This window comes from Rattus norvegicus, chromosome 4 (assembly GCF_021556685.1).
Source record: "Rattus norvegicus strain SHRSP/BbbUtx chromosome 4, alternate assembly SHRSP_T2T, whole genome shotgun sequence".
NCBI classification, from domain to species: Eukaryota; Metazoa; Chordata; class Mammalia; order Rodentia; family Muridae; genus Rattus; species Rattus norvegicus.
Window position 1 is genome coordinate 105,940,444 of NC_141537.1, and position 13,277 is coordinate 105,953,720.

Sequence of the window (13,277 nt, forward strand, 5' to 3'; positions counted from 1 at the left end):
TTATCTAAGTTCTATCACTCAACCTCCGCTGGCAGATAGGAGACTGAGCATGGAGGGGCTGAGGGACTCACTCTGACTTTCCAGTGTGTGAACTCAATGAGCAAGGGACGAAACGTTGTTATCATTTGCAAGATGAGGCATCTTTTCTAGACTGAGGTTAGAAGGAAGCTGAAGCTCCAGAGACCACTGTCTCCCTGGCCAGCTATGGCTGCACAAGTGATCGGATACAAGGCCACACAGCTGAGGCACCCTGATCGTGCGCGGCAGATAGTTCTAGGCAGTGATGAAACGGACTCAGATCATGGTGAAAATAAAAACACAGCACTGCTCTCCGTGCTGCAAAAGTGCCCTCGATAGCCTGTACTCAAAACGTTATTCCCTCCCAGAGAAAAGCCCCCCAACCCTGACTCCAACAAAGAACTCAACTCCTATATGAGCTAAGTAGGTGCACACGGCGCTGGCGAATCGTGCTAGGGCTGCCTCCCATACCACAGCTGAGGAAGCAGAAGCCAGGTGGGCTCAGAGGCTTGAAGCCACCTCAGGACCAGGGTCCCTGAGGTCCAGCAGCACCCGTGTTTTACAGGGTCCAGAGAGAGTTTGAAAACACCGCCATGGCCGGGCGCGGTGGCGCATACCTGTAGTCCCAGCTACTCGGGAGGCTGAGACAGGAGGATCGCTTGAGTCCAGGAGTTCTGGGCTGTAGTGCGCTATGCCGATCGGGTGTCCGCACTAAGTTCGGCATCAATATGATGACCTCCCGGGAGCGGGGGACCACCAGGTTGCCTAAGGAGGGGTGAACCGGCCCAGGTCGGAAAACACCGCCATGTTAAGCAAACTCACACCACTCCATTCACCACTGAGCAAGTCTTCTTCAGAGAGAACGCCAGCATTCCTGAGCCCACGACCCCCTCCCAGGGTGAGTGGCAGGGGGAAGTTTTCTGATCTCCTTGTCCTGAGCTTGATACTGTCCCCTACTCCAGCTGTAGTCAGTTTGGAAAGTATTCCATGCTATAACTCTGCTTCCTTAACTAAATTGTAAGGCTCTTAGAGACTCGTGTCTGTCTGTCTGTCTGTTCAGGTGCATGTGAGTTGTGAGTAATGGCACATATGTAACTGTGTGCATGTGAGGTCGGATGACAATCTCAGATCTCTCGTTCACTGCTGCATATACCAGATACCAATCTTACAGGCATTCTCCCATCTCCACTCCCCATACCACTATAGGAAGCCCAGGTTTACACATATGCATGTGCTTTACATAGGTTCTGACATCCAAACTCAGGTCCTTATCTGTATAGCAAGCAGTATATACTAAGCTACTTTCCCAACCTTGGGGGCTCTTAAAGATGTTTTAAGGGTGGGCTTGGAGGGGTTGGGGATTTAGCTCAGTGGTAGAGCACTTGCCTAGCAATCGAAAGGCCCTGGGTTCGGTCCTCAGTTCAAAAAAAAAAAAAAAAAAGAGTGGGCTTGGTCATTCAGAGGATCAGAGTTTGGTTCCTAGCATGCACATGTAGCAACTCACAACTGCCTGCAACTCCAAAACCAGGAAGAATCTGGCACCTCTGGCCTCTGATGGCACCTGCACACACATGGACGTACCCCCTCACAGACACACGCTTTCAAATAAGAAAAAACATCTTAAAAATAATGTTTAAGGTGCCCACCACCCAAGTGGGCGTGGCAACTCATGCTTGCAATGTTAGTTCTGCAGGATAGTTGTGAATTTGGGGCAACCCTGGGCTACCAAGTCAGCCTGGACTAGAGGGAGAAAACTGCGTCGCAGTTCCTGAGGCTGCCGTGGCTGTCACCCTTAGTTTCCCACTGTTTCTTTGACATTTTGGTCTGTGCTCTTCAGAAATGTCTGAGTCCTCAGCATGGCACTCTGATACCAGGCCCACAGCAGAGATACAGGCTGGGACAAGGGCCAGAGGGTTTCCAGGATGTTGGCCGGCAAATGATACGCAAAAGCCAACTATGTCTGTGGCCTGTGGCCTCCGAGGCACACGCACCACCAGCCACCCAAGTCACCCCCTTAGTGAGGCACGCCCTCTGCAGCGGTCTGCGGTGCTCCGTAGGAAGGCTGTGGAATACCACTGCAAACACCTACCTGTAGCACTCTGGCTTCATTATACCTTGGTCATGTCCTTTGTCTCTAGACCTCGTTCTTCTCTCTTTAATACTCAAGGTGATTCCCTACTCTCCCATGGGCTGGCCACACCCCAAAAGGCAGAGTTGAAGGGGACCCTCTTCAAAAGCCAGTAAGTACATACCAGTGCTCCCTAGGGCCAAGCGGAAGCTAAGGCTCTCAGTCCATTCATTCAACAAGCACTTATTGAGTGCTTCTGGTATGCAGGCCTATAAAAAGGTTTCTGCTCTTCACAGAAGAACAGTGGGTGTATACAAAGATAAAAGGTGAAGGTCAGCCTGGGCTTGCTCATTCCTGCTATCCCTCCTTTTGGGGGGCGGAGGGCAAGGCACAGCATGAATGAACCCCAAATGGCTGTCTGATGTTACTCTTGTGGGCTCCCTCCAGCACCACTGGCTCCTCTGAACAATTGGGGGTTCCTGGAGGCAGGCAGAACAGGCACATTCTGCGGAGCCCACAGAGCTCTCTCAGCTGATTGTGTCCTGGCAGCCAGGGTCTCGGAGGCGCATGAATGCCCCTGAATGGGCCCATTCAGTCTGATGGACAGGAGCTGAAAGCTGCACACAAAAGCCACTGGGCAGCCGGGAGGGCTTCAGCCTGGGCTTTGCCCACGGGAAGGGAGGCCACCCTACCACAAAGAGCAGTGTGAAGACGTCTCTGTGGGTTTTCAATGACACCCCGCCCCAGCCGCCAACTGCAAAGAAGCGCCCCTACCCCCACAATAGCATCCAAAGACCTAGAGCAATCCACGGAGAAGCTGCGGAAATTTACATCCAACAGACAAGGCAAAAGACATTGCTCTTTAAGTGCGTTGCGAGATGAGGGACCATGCTGAAGGACGCCTGGGCAAGCCCATCTTGTACATTCGTTAGCAGCATTCCTCACACCCACGGTGACCTTTAAGGACTGCAGCTGACCTGAGACTGTTTAACATGTCACCAAGAAAAATGATCTTCAAAGGGCATGGCCAATATTTAAATGAAGACTTGAGAGGCGGCCTATTCTTGTGTCTCTCATTTGGAATACTGGTGTGTGTGTGTGTGTGTGTGTGTGTGTGTGTGTGTGTGTGTGTAATCCCTGAGATGACAACTTATATTTTTAAATAAGAACAGGAAGGGGAGAACCACCCACCTGGAATTCTTTTCACTGCTCCGGGGGAAGGGCAGACTCCACTCTGAGAAGCAGAGAAGTCTATTCAGGCCAATATTGAAAGTTCACTGTCAGGTGACTGCTTGGGAAAGGATGGCTGTAGCCTTAGAGATCAGCTTTAGAAACCCCCCCTGAGGTAATTAAAAATAGTTCCTCCTTATAATGCAGTACTATAATGAGCAATTAAGATGAAATTAGTGTGTCACAATAAAAAAGATGCATGGCGTTCTTAGCCTCCGCAACCTAGCATGGGGGACTCAAGGGAGAGGGGAGAGGTTGGTGTCTGTGAGTGGGCAGGCTATGGTTTCATCAAGGAAATATTAATTAAGTGTTTGGATCAATCTTGTGAACAGTCTGAGGGAACGTGAAACTACCTGAACACCGTGGTTGTTTTTGTTTACGTTCACTTCATTTTCAAAATAACAGAATGATACAAACAGATTCATGAGGGCAGAGAAATATACAGCAAGGCTCTGATTAATCAGATCGTCCCAATTCGCAAGCGCTAATAGTTAGATATATCTGTTTCAAGTCCAGGGAGATTTTTGTTTGTAAGAAATAAAATGTTATGGCACCAGATGAAGCCACCTCTCTCCCTTCTGCACAAAACAACCTCGAATCCGTGTTTTATAGGTTGGACATTGTTGAATGCTGTTTTGTGTTTTGTCTTTGTAACTTGAAGTGATTGCACAGTCACAGGAAATTTAAAAGGAACACACAGGGAAGTCCTATATATACATACATAAAAATGCTTTTTTAAAAAAAAGTCTTTAAAATCCAGAAGTGCCCTCTTCTGGGTATCCTTACTCGGCCTTCTTAAGTTGTATAACCTTTATCACACACACACACACACACACGCACGCACGCACGCACGCACGCACGCACACACGCACACACACAGAGCAGAATGTTGGCTGGGAAAGATGACTCAGTTGGCAAAGTGCTTGTTGTACTGACATGAGGACCTGAGTTCAGGCCCCAGAAACCATGTAAAAAAGTCAGGTGTGCGGCTAGAGAGATGGCTCAGCGATTAAGAACCTGAGTTCGATTCCCAGCAACCACATGGTGGCTCACAACCACTTGTAATGGAATTTGATGCCCCCTTCTGGTGTGCCTAGCAACAGTAAATTCACATATATAAAATAAATAAATCTTTAAAAAAAAAAAAAAAAAAGAAAGCCAGGCATGGCTGTGGCAGTGTGCTGGTAATCTCAGCCCTAAACAGGCAGAGACAGGAAGGGTATCAAGCCTAAGAAATAAGCCCAGGTCCTGAGAGAGAGAGAGAGAGAGAGAGACAGACAGACAGACAGACAGACAGACAGACAGACAGACACAGACACAGACACAGACACAGACACAGACACAGAGAGACAGAAAGAGATCCTGTCTCAAAATGCAATATGGGCAACTTCTGAGGAGTGTCTCCACATGTAGCTGTGCACACATTCCATGCACACACATGAACATGCACCAGCAGACAGAGCCCCTCCACAAAAAAACAGGCTATTGCTGCCGGTACATCTACAGAGCTTGCTCAGATGTCATGGATTTTAAAAACCTTTTTTAAAAAGGCACTTTTATGTATGTATATACTTCGGTGTGGTTTGATCATGTGTAGCACGGTGCCAACACCACAGTAGGGACTTGTTATGGCTAATCCCAGTTGTCAGCCTGACAGCTTCCCGGCAAGTTTGTGGGGGTTATCCAGAATTGGCTGATCATGGTGGGAAGAGCTACCCACGGTAGGGGACACCATCCCCTGGACTGAGATCACAGACTGGATAGAAAGGAGTGGGTCTCTCTTGCCTGATTGTGGATGTGATGTGACCAGCTGCTTTAGACTCTGACTTCCTTGACTTCCCCACCATGACAGACTGTGAAACCTCTGTGAGCCAAATAAACTCTCTTCCCCTTAAGTTGTTGGGGTTCCATAGCAAAGCAATGGGGACATGCAACTATCATCACAAAACACCCTCATATAATTCCCTTCGTGGCAGCAGTTCTCAACATAGGCTGTAACCCCTTTGGGAGTTAAATAACCCTTCCATAGGGGTTGGGGATTTAGCTCAGTGGTAGAGCGCTTGCCTAGCAAGTGCAAGGCCCTGGGTTTGGTCCCCAGCTCCGAAAAAAAAAAAAAAAAAAGAAAAGAAAAGAAAAAAAAAACCCTTCCATAGAGGTCATCTAAGACCATTGGAAAACACAGATATTTACATTACAATTCATATCGGTAGCAAAATTACACTTAAGTAGCAACAAAATTTTTTTTTAAGATTTATTCATTTATTATATATAAGTACACTGTAGCTGTCTTCAGATACACCAGAAGAGAGAATCGGATCTCTTTACAGATGGTTGTGAGCCACCATGTGGTTGCTGGGAATTGAGCTCATGACCTCTGGAAGAGCAGTCGGGTGCTCTTAACCGCTGAGCCATCTCTCCAGCCCAACAAAAATATTTTTATGGTTGGGTTCACAGTACTTGGGAGCCTGAGACAGGAAAATCATGAGTGCCTTAGGGGTTCTATTGCTGCGAAAGGACACCATGACCAAGGCAATTTTTATAAAGGGAAACATTTACCTGAGTTTGGTTACGGTTTCAGAAGTTTAGTCCATTGTCATTGTGGTGGGAGACATCGTCGTGTGCAGGCAGAGGTGGTGCTGGGGAAGGAGCTGGCAGTTCCACATCCTGATCTGCAGGAGACTTTGAAGACTGGCTTTTTTCATGCACTATAATTTCCCTGAAGTTCATCTAACATTGGTACATTCCTTTTTCTTTTCTTTTTTTTTTTAAGATTTTTTTTTATTTATATGAGTACACTGTAGCTTTTCTCAGACACATCAGAAGAGGGCATCGGATCCCATTACGGATGGTTGTGAGCCACCATGTGATTGCTGGGATTTGAACTCAGGACCTCTGGAAGAGCACAGTCTTCATGAAGAGACGCTAGTGCTCTTAACTGCTGGGCCACCTCTCCAGCCCGGTACATTCCTTTTTCATTGATCAGTTGTATATCGTAAATAACCAGCTGGGCCCTTTTCAGGTTGTGGCTATTTTGAATGAAGGTGCAGTGACCATTCTAGGTGAGTCTACAAGAAGAAAACTTAGTTTTTCAGGTCTGGACAGTTACGACTCTCATTTTACAAACTATCTAGGCTTCCTGTGGATTCTCTGTAGAAGAGGAAAACTTGGAAAAGAATTAAGGAAAACTTCCTATAGAGGACTTGCTGTGAACAATATTAACTGTAACAATGTGGCATTGATGAGGGGTGAGTATATAGATCAATAACAAAGAATTCAGAAACAACCCATCCCTTCCCCACAGCGCAGTATGTTCCGGTGTAAGTATGCCTAAGCAGCTCAACTGTAAGGAGCGGCCTTTCCAGCGAAGATGCTTCAGCTGTTGGACATACACGAAATGGAGAAGTACTCAATTTCAACCTTATTGACCACATAAAAACTCGCTCGAAATGGGTCAATGTAGGGCCAAGGCAACAACTCATGGTGTGATGTGTGCATGTCATCTCAGAGCCGGGAAGGCAGAGACGAGCAGATTCGGAAGCTTCCTGGCTAGCCAGCCCAGCCTCCTTGGCAATCAGACTCATGAAAGACTGTCTCAAAACCAAGAGTGTGAGATTGATCTGTCCTTAAGAGTGTTTGCTGCCCTTACAGAGTTCAGTTCCCGGCACTCATATCAGGTAACTCCAACTTCCTATAGCAACCTCTTCTGGCTTCTGCAGACACCAGGACATATATGCATGCCTACTAACATGCACACACATACACATGACTAAAAATAAAAGTAAATATTTAAAACAAAAAACCCAAGATGGATAGCACTCACAGAGTGCCGGCATTGTCCTCTGGTCTCCATACACATATGTACAACATACACTAATGGGTCATCATGAAACATAATGTATGTAGAGAGTGGAGTTGCAATTGGAACACCAGACGAGTCTCTTTCCTCCTTTCTCCCTGCAGCCTGTCCCAGATGACTGAAATTCCATAGTAGACAGTCATATCTCTGGCTTAAGGAATCATGCAGACAATTTCTTTGAGGAGAGAGAAGTGAGAACACTCAACCGTGAGGACTCACGGTATCAAGTCCTCTCCAGCCAGCAGCCACGGAGGCTCTGAGAGGAAGTGTGGAACGGAAAGTGAGTGTGCACTTGGAGCGGAGGGGTCAGAGAGGTCATAACACTCAGACGAGCTGCACCTCCTTGACTACCAGAGGAAAGTTGTGCATTGTTTCAGCATCTGGTGGTGGGGATTTGCTTTTGGCCCTTAAACGTCTGAGAAATAAGTTTATCATCTCATCTGATTCAGAAGACACATTGGGAGCCAAAGGGTGGTAGCGATGACACGTCCCAAGTCATGAATTTGTGTCTTGCGACATGAGGAACACACAGCATAGAGAGAATGGGAATGGATATTTAAATCTAAAGAGTGTGGGGTCGCAAGAGCCAACAGCTGTCATGGCTTACTTGATTTATGGAAGGGGAAGGGGATCAGAGTTCAACTCTGCTTGGTGCCCCTTGACGGTGAGGAGAAATTACAACAGCTCAGCTTTTTGTTTGTTTTGCTGTTCTGTGCTCTCATGCTTTTTGGAGAGGAAGGAAGATAGTCACCATATTCACTGATGATCAAGAAATCACTTATCAGCCTGGGCAGAAGTGGTGCACACCTTTAATCCCAGCATTCAGGAGGCGGAAGCAGGAGTATCTCTCTGTAAATTCAGGCCAGCCTGGTCTAAAAGTTCTAGGGCAGCCAAGGCTACATGGTAGAAACCTCGTGCTCAATGAGGCACCAGACAACATAGTTTGACCAGGAGACAAGGCCTCAATCAATCTAGGCTACAGTCAGCCAGGAACCTAACTTCCAATATTACACTATGAACATGTTTTTTTAAAAAACCACCCAGGGCTGAGGAAATGCTTTAGTTGGGGAAGCATTTCCTTGCTAGCATAAGAGTCCTAGTTCAATACCCAGAACCCATATAAAAACCTGGCCACAGTGGGGTGGTAATCCGAAGGGTGACTAGATGGAAAGTGGAAACAGGCGTATCCCCAGGGCTCACTGGCCAGCTAGCCTAGCCTACTTGGCAAAGCTCCAGGCTAGTGACTGACTGGGTCTCAAAAATGAAAAGGCCCCCTGAAGACCAACGCCCAAGGTTGTCCTTTGATTTCTGACCTTCACGGGTACACATCTGCACCTGTACACACATGAACACACACCAACACTCAACACACAAAACCCACCACAGGCCACAAGCTGCTTCTTTGTAACAACCTCTAACCCCAAGCCAGGAATTGCCAGAACATTATAACACCTCAGTTAGAAAGCTCTTGATCCTGTTGCTCAAAGGCAACCTCTGTGGGAGATCCACAGCAGTCAAAGTGACCCTTCCTGCAGCTGGCAGCCATTCTGAACCCACGGCTCTTTCCCCAGGTTCCCACACTGCATAACAGCCCAGCAGGAGGACCCTTTGCTGAGGGTTAAAAGTCCCTAAGCTGCACTGGTGCAGAAGCTGGTGACTGTCAACTCTGTTGGTCACAAGTGCACACTTGCTTGAAACTGGCATCTCCCTCAGTCTCAATCCCTACCCTGCCTAGAAACACCTAGCTTCATTTCGTAAGCAACATAGAATTCATCACAAAGCTGTAGAGATCCTAAACAATGGGAGATCGTGTGCTCTGGGGGTGGAGTTAAGGCGCCCAGATGTAGACGGAACCCTGTGCTGAACTTTGCTAAGAGAACTCAAGGCAGGCCATGACCTCCCGAGCCTGGGAGTTTGTTTCCTCATTTCTCAAATACCGGAGCAGATGGTGAGAGTCTTTGCCTTACAGGGGTAAGGCTGGGAGGATAAGAAGAGGTAGGTCCTTTACGAGTCCAGCACACCTGGTCCTAAGAGGAGGTCGCAGGCCAAATCAAACAGAAAGGCTCTGGTTTCCTGCCCGGTGGGCTCAGGAAGGGCAGCACAGGCCTGGAGGTAGCTACAGCGAGAAAGGGACATGAAGAGTGGGCTGAGGAGGTCATCCTCCGCCATGCTCTGTCCCGTGAGGAAGCTGCCCTCCAACATCTGTGCTCTGAGGGCCAGAGATGCAGACTTCTGTAATCATCAATGACATACACGTTTGAACTCCTAGGGGCCAGTGGCCTTGGCCTGTGAACTGACACTTGCATTTGCCCCTCGTCCCTCTGATTTCCCTACCTCTGGGTCACCTTTACTACACATGACTCCACAGGCCTGTCTGACAAGCTGTGTTTTCCAGAACACCACCTCTGCCTGTCTCCTGTTCACTGGGTCCATCCTTCCTCCTAACTGTCAGGGCCCCTCCTGGCCATCCCACACTCTGCAGCCCCCACCCCCACTTCCCTCTGCTGCTGACACTCAAATCCTCCCTGGCCCTCGAGGCTCCACCAGAGACTTCCAGCCAGGTCACTTCCTCATTCTTGCCGTCTCATTTCTTTCCCAAAGATAATTCCTCAACACGGAACCAGCTAGCTCCAAGCAAGTGGCTGCAGTATGCACCCCAAGCCTACTCCCCTCCGGAACCTACGTGCAACACCAAGTCTACTCCCACAATCTACACAGGTCTCGATGGGTGACACCCGGTGCTCCCCACACCCCAGTCTCATCTCTGCCTCTCTCAGTTTCATTCAAGTCGTGACCCCCATTCCTCCTCCCCCACCCCTCATCCCTGTGCCAGGCGAACCTGGAGTTCCCGCAGTGACTGCGCAGTACTTGTCGGAGACTCTGCCTGATACACCCACCTCCACACCAACCCAAACCCACACTTACTTTACTCAGACCTTTAGTCTCCCAACCTCAGCAGTGCTGGGATAGAAGACAAACAGTTACTGACCATGCCACACGGTGATGATCCCTTAACATCAGGGATGAACTATGACATGAATAAAAAAAAAAGCCCTATTTAGGCAAGTGTTGTAAGGGTCTTAGAGTCAGGAGGCAACGATGACAAGAAATAACACCAAGAAGGAACCATCAGAACCAAAGTTTATTCTATGCAAGAACGGTATGACTACAATTTAGTGTTCTTCCTTGGGCCCAGGATACAGTGGCTGGGCTGGGGCATCAGGACCTGCCTGAGGAACCTGCTTGTTTTAATGTCTGTGTATGTAAATGCCTGCATGCCTGCATGTGTGTCTTTGTACATGCCTGCATGCCTGCATGTGTGTATTTGTACATGCCTGCATGCCTGCATGTGTGTATTTGTACATACTGGTGCCCTGGAGCTTGTGCTACACACAACTGTGAGACGCTCCACTGACCCATGATGGTGCTAGAACTCTGCAGGAGCAGTCAGTGCTCTCTAAGAGCAGAGCCATGTCCTCAGCCCCGGGGATGCCTGTTATTGATGACTCGCACCCAGGACATTCAATAGTGGTTCTAGCCATGAGCCATCTTCTTTCTCTTTCAATGTCTGTGTGTATGCACGCATGCATGCGTGCATGCACGTGTGCCTGTGGATGTGTCTATGTGTGTGCATGTACATGTGTATATGTACATGTGCAAGCAGATGTCCACAGTGTACATTCATGCAGAAGCCATCGACAGTTCTGATGTCTTCCCCAAACTCTCTCGACTTTTTGAGGAAGGGTCTCTCACTGAACCTGGAGGACAACAACTGGTTCACCTGGCTGCCCATCAAGTCCCAGGGGGCCTCCTGTTCCTCCCTTTTTAGCATTAGGATTACAGGAGCATGCTGCTGTGCCTATTTTGTATGTGGATACTAGGGATTTGAACTCAGGTCCTCATACTTGCACGGCAAGCACTTTCCCAAAGGAGCCATCTCCCAACACCAATGTGCCTATTGTGAGTGAAACCCTTAGCTGGAATTCATTTGGAGATGAGCTATCAAGGTGGAGACCATGTTAGACCAGGCTCTGTGCTGCCTTTCTGAGTGTGGCAGAGACAATGTCATGCCACCTTCTGGGCACATGAAAGGACTGCACTGGTCAAGTTCCCTCAGGGTTAAAAGAGGGGTCATTGCACCCAACCTCCATTTGCTCTCCCCCCTCATCTCTTGGCTGGAAGCGGCCCTTCAAGGGGGAACTAACAAGCCCTAGGGTAGGGTTTCTCAATGGGTGTTCTCTGGGCCAGCAGCTGCTGCCACTGGGAACCTCCTACCCATGCAATTCTCAGGCTTTCTACAATAAAGTTGGACTTTAGAAACATGGAGGTTTTCGGTTGGAGGGATGGCTCAGTGGTTAAGAGAACTGGCTGCTTATTCAGAGGATCAGGGTTCAATCCCAGCAACCACACAGCAGCTCACAACTGCCTGCCTGTCTGATAGAAACAGAACACACATGTAGGCAAAACACTAATGCACATAAAATAAAAATAAATATTAAAAAAATTAAAAATGACATGTCTTCTCTGCTGTATGTTGGTTGTGGTACACGTCTTTAATCCCAGCACTTGAGAGGCAGAGGCAAGCAGTTCAAGGCCAATCTAGTCTGCAGAGTGAGTTCCAGGACAGCCAGGGCTGCCTTGGAAAATCAAATAAGAAAGAAAAAAAAATTGAGTGGGGGTTAGGGGATGGGGAGAAATAAATAAATATGAGGTTTTGGAATGTGTCCCCACTTAGAGACCAGAGATCCATCAGTGTAAGCCATTGTCTCCTCAATTATTCTTCATCTTAGTTTTTGAGACAGTGTCTCTCAGTGAGCCTAGAGCTCAGCCATTTGGCTTAGCTAGCTGACCAGCAGCAAGCCCTAGGGACTCTGCTCTCTGCCTCCACAGCCTGTGAGTTCTGGGAATTGAACTGGTCCTTCATACTTACATAGCAAGTACTTAACTGACTAAGCCACCTTCCCAGCCCAAAATTCCGCATCCTTGGGTAATACTGAGACTTACCGTGAGTACCAACTGCTGTTCTGGAAGACAAATGAATTCGAGAAAGGCTCCAGTCTCGGTACCAATGGGCAATGTGCTCGCTACATGATTACACTGACTGTACCGTGCATGGAAGATAAATTTTTGTTGCGTTAAGAAGCCCTTTGGGGCAGTTATCTTGTAAAGCGATGATTCTGTCCCAACAAAGCCAACAATAATCAGTGCCTTTGAGTCCACAGTACTCATGGAGGCCATTACGTAAAACAGGTTTCCCAGTTCCAAACAGCTGGCACGACAAGTCCCAAGAGCTAGACAGGCAGGGTTATTTTGTCCTGGCTGGGAGAACCCATGCAGAACCTTCTATCCACTTCATTCATTCATTCACAGCCTGCTTGGTATGTTAACAATGGTTGAAGCGGAAGTCACGGAAAGCCAGGATCAGATATCAGCCAGCTGCTGGTGTTGACACATTCCTGCCGCCCTCGTCTCCTGGCGCCAGTTTGGGTGCCCGACTTCTCAGCTAAGAGTATCCAGCGCTTCCTTCAAGACTTCAGCTCACAAAGAGTGAATGTCAGAGTTGCCAGGCCTGCAGCTCTCACAGGTTAGTAGTTAAAGTTGCAAACTCAGCCAGGTCCCAGGCTATGGGAGAGGCTTGGGTGTCCATCAGACAGTCAAGCTCTGCTCTGACAGGTCTCGTCGAACTCTACCATCTTTCCCTTTCCTCTCCAGCTCCACTCCCCTCTCCACTCTGCCTTCTCCCCATGTGACTTAGCACTCTGTATCTGCAGTGACGCCCGATATGGACTCGGGTTACATGGAGTCCGTGGGGTTAATCCACTGCACAGAAGTTTGTCCTTCCCCCACCCCATATCCCTATATGATTCTTGAAGCTGTGTCCTGTGTTTGGAACACCTTGCACATACTCCCAGCCTTGGGACAAGAACACAGGACACTTATTAAACTGATCTGCCAAATGTTGCCCAACGACGGGCCAGTGGGGTACAGAAAGCACCCTGGAAGCACACTTAGGAGACACTGTGCATGTATCCCAACAACCGCAGATCTTAGACTTGGCATGAGGTTGGCAGGTTGTCATCGGCTAGGAACCAGCATGTTCTAGGT

At 48.3% G+C, this 13,277-nt stretch overlaps 1 protein-coding gene and 1 pseudogene across 4 annotated transcripts in view; one reads left to right on the forward strand and one right to left on the reverse strand.

The window, feature by feature from the left end:
• Window positions 1–13,277, reverse strand: part of Tcf7l1 (transcription factor 7 like 1) — a 164,790-nt gene that overhangs the window by 103,222 nt on the left and 48,291 nt on the right.
• On the forward strand, window positions 615–893 carry LOC147994913 (signal recognition particle RNA; annotated as a pseudogene).